The following is a 6,422-nucleotide window of genomic DNA, read 5'->3' as shown; positions in this document are numbered from 1 at the left end:
ACTTTTCTTGTACCATTTTTGCTGTAGTATTCCACATTAACTTTACAGACGACTCTTTCTAGTCTTCGCCATTGCCCTTTTTTCATGTTAAAGGCATAATCCTCGAGAATTTTTGCTAGTTCCATTATGGTAGTACATCTTTCAAGCGTAAAATTTCTCACCCCTAGGAACTCCGAAAATTGGGTCCAAATAGAGCTTCTGGACTTCTGCGTGTTCAATGGGACAATTTCCGAAACCAATTTTTTTATTTCTTCACCTGACTGGCATCCACATCTTGATTTTTCATCTGGATTCATTATATCTGCCCAAAATTGATTACGCCTCGTAATCAATGTGAGAAATCACGGGCATGAGCACGGGGCAGGAGCAGGGCCACGTTTAGGTCAGTTGACGCCCTAGGCAATTCTCTAGTAGCCGCCCTTCAAACATGTACCATTTTTGGGAAAAAAGCAGAATTTTTTATTTAAATATGAATACACTAAAGGTGGATTTAAACTACGATGTTTATATACATATAACAGAAAAAATTACCATTCCAGTTCGATTTCTTTCTTGATTTTCTTTGGCAAAATCATCTATAATGTCGTCATAATTTATCGCCTTTGTTACGTCACTTTCTATGGACAAAATCGACAAAATGTTAAGACATTTTCAAAAATGGCCTTTCAGCAAGAATGCACAAATAAATGCGCAAACCAATGTCAAAATTAGGGAAAATATCTTTCAATCCACGTTATTGTCTTTGCAAAGAGACGCTAATTGTATCCGAACGTCTGTGGTCCCTCCGGTGAGTACCGATCCTACAAGGACAGAAACTATGTATTTTCATTTATTAATTTATAATAAACAAAAAATTCTTGACCCTGGTGAGATTTGAACTCACGACCAGTCGGACCTTTTGATCCAAAGGTAGGCGCTCTTACCACATAGCCACAAAGGGGGTTTAGATATATCAATTATTGGTGATTTTATTGTGGTATCCAAATGATCCTTTTAAGTGAATGCATTCATGTATGAATGATGTATGTAGGTCGTCTTTATAAATTTGTATCAGATTTTCAGCTTCTTTAATAATTTCATCATTGTTTAATTTTGGTAAATCTGTTATAACACGAAAATATTGATAAATAAGTCGATAAGACCAAAAATGAATAACCATTTAGTCGATAAGATTCGAGGCATCTACTCAGATCTCTTATCAGAGTGTCGATTTATAGAATGTCTGGATTTTCATCTCATCACTAGCTGAAAAGTTCGTTCGTCGGCCCCCTCGTCAAATTGAATTTTTCTGTTTCTATTTCTTATTTCTTTATATGTTTTATTTGGGCACAATTTTTGGCTTCCTCTTCATAAATGACAAAATTATTTCTGATTGAGGTAAAGTAATTTGAAAGAGCTTCATACTCTTTAACGACAGAACCCAGATCCATTGCAGGAATCTGGACATACTTATTGGATAGGTTCACTCTTTCTAAAATATGTTGCCAAAACAGCTAATAATGCCATTTCAAAAGTGTCGATTTTTTCAAATATAGAAAGTGATTGATGTTTCTCAGCTGCAGTTTGACATTCGTCTTTGAGATATTAAAAAGCGCAGTTTTTATTTCGCTGAAGCCAGTGTATAACGCTTTAGTTGCGTCCGCCCTTGCGGACCACCTAGTTTTACTAAGAGATTTCACAACAGGTGTTTTAAGTTGTCAGTCAAAATTTTCCATCTATATGTGGAAGCCGAAAACATGTATATAATTCTTGTAAAAAAATAAGAAAGTGGCGGTCAGACAGGATTCGGCTGCTAAAGATCCTACCAAATTGAGAGAATGTCCAGGGTACGTACTTGGCAAGTTTATTGTGATTTTTTATTCTGGCCTGCAGTCCTGAATATTTGCCAGACATTTTGGATGCGTTATCATATGACTGGCCGCGAAAATCACTTAAATCAATGGTACATTCCTCTAAAGTCGAAATCCCTGTCGATTCCAAAACAGCAGATTTGTGACCTTCAGATGGAATATATTTGGAATATATTTAAAAAAATCTTTCAGTCGGCATACCATCACCACATCACCAGAAACATAGCGGACTAAAAATGCTACCTGATCACCATGAGACACGTCTGGTGTCGAATCAACTATTTATAGTATTTTTCTTGCTTTAATTCGACAAAAATCGTTCTTCTTACTTTTCTTCCCATCAAAACTATTAATAGTTCTTCTCATAGTGTTTGACAGATAATTACAGTTCCCTTGACCAATATTTCCAAATTTAGTAAGGTTCTCGCGTAAAAAAGGATCAAATTCTGCTATGAGTACTAAGCGACCTAAAAAGTTACCGTTCTGAACTGATCCTATAACTGAATTATCACCTCTAATGGCAAGTCCCCTTGTGGCCAGTGTGCCAGTGTAATTACTGTTGCAATAACACGTTGCAAAACGTTGCGCCAGTATTGTACTTCGCTTCTGAATGTACTTGTTATGGAACAGTCTATTCTGTTTTTTAATTTACCTCGGTTGAATAAACTCAAGACATTTGTCGTGTGGTCCTTTGAATCTTCAAATTATTTTAATCTGACGCCAGCGTTCTTCCACTCATTGAAACCTGTAGTGAAAGAAGTCGGTTGCGCCTGAAGTAGACTGCAAGGAATACAAAATACACCCTTTATAGATGTAGAATAAAGTAGCCAATTCCTGAACTTCATTTCACCGTTCAACATTTTTCTGGAAAAATGATTCCTTGTTAGGGATCTCTTTATTTGTACATTTTGTACATTTATTGTTAGGGATTTTTTCTAGAAATTAATGCCCACTTCTATTCCATTGACGGATGTACTTAAATGTTATTCGATTTTAATATTTATATACAAATATTTTTGTACAGTATTTTTGCCGCCCTCTCATAATTTGCCGCCCTAGGCAACTGCCTATATTGTCTAATGGATAAAGCAGCCCTGGGCAGGAGGCAGTTTTGTCAGTATTAAACGTGACGTTGCTATGCTTCCTTTCATGAGCATTTTTCAGTGCGTCACAAATGATAGAAAAAAAGGTAAGTCCGTGATAATACATATTTATGACATTTATTCTAACATGACATTTTAAATTGCAAATAAATTTTAAATCTGACAGTTGTCACATTTTATTTGCAATTTGGCATAACGACAAATCAATTGTGTTTATTGCATTTATAAAATGGTATTTTCTTTGATTTGTATAGTCTTATAAATTGTATAGATTATATTCGTAGATATATTATATAATTCGTAAATAATTATTTAGCGCCATCTATTGACAACTAGAATAAATGTTATAAATGTCACCAATGAAATGTAATCACCGACGTGCGTTTTTTTCTGTCACATACAATTTAATGCGTTAGAAAGAAATCGAAAAGCTGTGACGCACTGAAAGATCCTCATGAGAAAAAGCATATGACGTTTTATTAGTTAAAAATAGTCTAGTGAAATAGTCAAGTAAATTTATTATTAATTTGCAGGGCCATAATTCTTCATTTCTTATTTTATCAATAACTAAGAAAATTATTTATATACTGTTATAAGTATATATCATCAAGGAAAAATACAAAAGAGGGATGTCTTTATCCCTCTATCTATACTCTATACCAATGACTTCCACAGACTTACCATTTTATTTTCAGCGTCTACAATTTCCCGTGCCATTTACTTTTGCCATGACAATAAACAAATCGTTAATTATGTGGAAGATTGCGGAATAAACTTAAAGTGACTATGTTTCGGACATAAAAAATTAATCGAGCGTTGGAAAACCGCCATCGTTGTATATTTACGCACCGCAAAAACTATTGCTTATATCAGAAATAATTAAATTGATTCTTTTATAATATTGACTTAATATTTTAAAGTATTTTTTTGAATTTTTATTTATCGAACTTTGACATATATTATTTATTTCTAAGGTGGTACGAAGTTAGTTCTCCGGGTCAGCTAGTATGCTATAAAATTTTTCCATAATTAATATTATCTTCCTAAAAGATTCCTTGTATATTCCAAAACTTAGATTTTGCACCCCACCTCGTGTATCGTCGATTGATTTTTCTCCTAATGAAGGTTATAATAAGTTAGTTCAAAGTTCAGGTAAAAACGACTCTCTACCGAACTACCGATTAAATATAGACGGAAATTTTCCCGGGAGTCCAAGCGAGTAATGTTAATTAACAATACAGTTTTAATTAAGAGAGGTCAATCGAATTGACCGCAGAAAACACCAATAGGTACGAATTAATGGTATCTTATTAAAAGTAATTTACAGTTCGCAGTATTTGTTATCACTTGTTATTGTTTATTTAAAAAATTAAAGGAACTTACAAGCACTGATGGATAAAATCCCTTCTTCTTCTTCTTCTTATATTAGGCATTAGGACTGTTATTATCCGATCTAAAGGCTGTAGTTGCATCTGTGACGTTGACGTTGTTTATCATCGCTGTATTTTAGAGGGTCTTCCCGGTGATCTGAGTTAGTTATTAGCTTGTTGTTCGGACTAGACTCTCACTATACCTGATGGTTCCATTCCCGTATTCTTTGTCTTCCTTGTCGGAGAGTATCCTGTATTTTACAAAGTCACTTACTTGGGTATTTAGTATTCTGTCACTATCTGGGTATTACTTAGTATTATGTTTCTATAGCATACATTATTGTTGGTTGTACACTTTGTTCCATATTCCTTAAGAAATCCTGGCATATATTATTTCCTTGATTTCCTACACTTTATTTAAGATTTCCGTAGCTAAACCTTTTTACTTTCACATACTTATGCTCTGCTGAGATTGTATCCTTATCCTACCTTTTTAATTTATTTTCAATTTTTTTTTTCATTATTAAGACTAATGAACTTATGCTATTTCCTAGGCCTGGGTCCCTCGTACTAAAAACAAATTTATTAATGGCAATCTGAAAATTTATTAATAGCTTAATATTAATAATAGCTGGTGTCTAGTCAAACAAACTTTGATGTACAGGAACACTGACACAGGGGAAGTTTTAATTGTAGAACAGGTTACAGGTTTCGAACGTCAGACTACGAAAACGTTCCATGTATTTTGTCGGACAGAACTTCTAATTGATTTGTTACCCTTTCATTAACCCTCCCCGGGACTGCAATTTTTCCTCGACGTCGGTGGGAGGGCTGAGTAACTGGTCTTGGTCCTTGAAATTGTGAGGGGAGCACGACCAGTGAAACTAAACGCGGTCCCTAAGCGTCCAGCGCCTGTGCACCGGGTGGCCGCCGGACACCGCCGCTGGACGCAAAAAGGCGTGGCAATTGAGGCGAACAGTTGCGGCGCCTTCGCCCTCAGCTTTTAGTTTACCCTTCCAACTTCCCTACGGCTACTCCAAATCACTCTAATCTCAGTCGCCAATTTCCAAAACCAAGCCGCCGGGAGCGGCGGTGGGGTCCCGCGCATTGGCCGCATCTGTCGGTACGCGGGCCCCCGCACTCGCCGCCGACACACACACACACACTTTTTCGAGTCTTTATCGACGCACTATCTATTAGTAGCCGACATGTCTCACCCAACCCAACTTCACCCCCCCCCATACCCCACAGGAGCTCGTAGCTCGGAAATTGTCGGCGAGGCACTGGTGGGATCACTGACGCCAAATAAGTGACCCCGATAAATACCAGTAGAAGAGAAGACCAGCCCAACTGCATATCAGCATGCATCACCGACTAGTCCTTACCCTCAGGAAGGATGAATGGCGAATTCCCGGCGCCACAAAACGGGGACCTTTTGGCTATGGAATGGTAACCCAGACAGAACAGTCCAGATGGAGAAAATCAGCTTTACAAAAAAACCGCAATCTAAGCTGGAAGACATCGCGGCGAAGGATGAATGGCCATGCGTAGTTGGTCGAGAGCGATTCCTGCGAGGAACCAGGCGACACCTCACAGTAATTAGCCTTACTCCGGCATGCGGGGCTCTGGTGGAGTGGACTGCAATTCCCTAGCTACTCGTGGGAACAATATGGACAAAAATATGGAAATCGATATTCCCGAACAACCCGTAGTAGAAAGCCCTGAAGGCACTACTACGCAGATAGCGAAGCCGACCACAAGGAAGGCAGTCAGAGTCACCTCCTTAGAGGAGGTGGATCTGATGACAGACGAGGAGGTCATTCAGGCCAGGCTGGCTGGGGCCTCCAAGAAGAAGGTAAAGGATCTGGTGTGAAAAGGCCAGGATTACATTGAAGCCAAACGCTCGGTGATCAAGGCCAATTTCACCAAGGTCCTTGGACGACAGGAGGACAGTCCCCCTAAGTCTAAAGAGAAGGCGGAGCAAAAGCTGGAAATGGCTACGCAAAAGCCTACAAAGAAACGACAAAGGTCGGACCACAGTACGCCGCCAGCGGAAGTCAAAAAGAGGCCGAGAAAGTCAGAAATGACTTTTACACAAG

This window comes from Diabrotica virgifera, chromosome 3 (genome assembly GCF_917563875.1).
Source record: "Diabrotica virgifera virgifera chromosome 3, PGI_DIABVI_V3a".
Lineage (NCBI taxonomy): Eukaryota > Metazoa > Arthropoda > Insecta > Coleoptera > Chrysomelidae > Diabrotica > Diabrotica virgifera.
Note: the sequence above shows the minus strand (reverse complement) of the source record.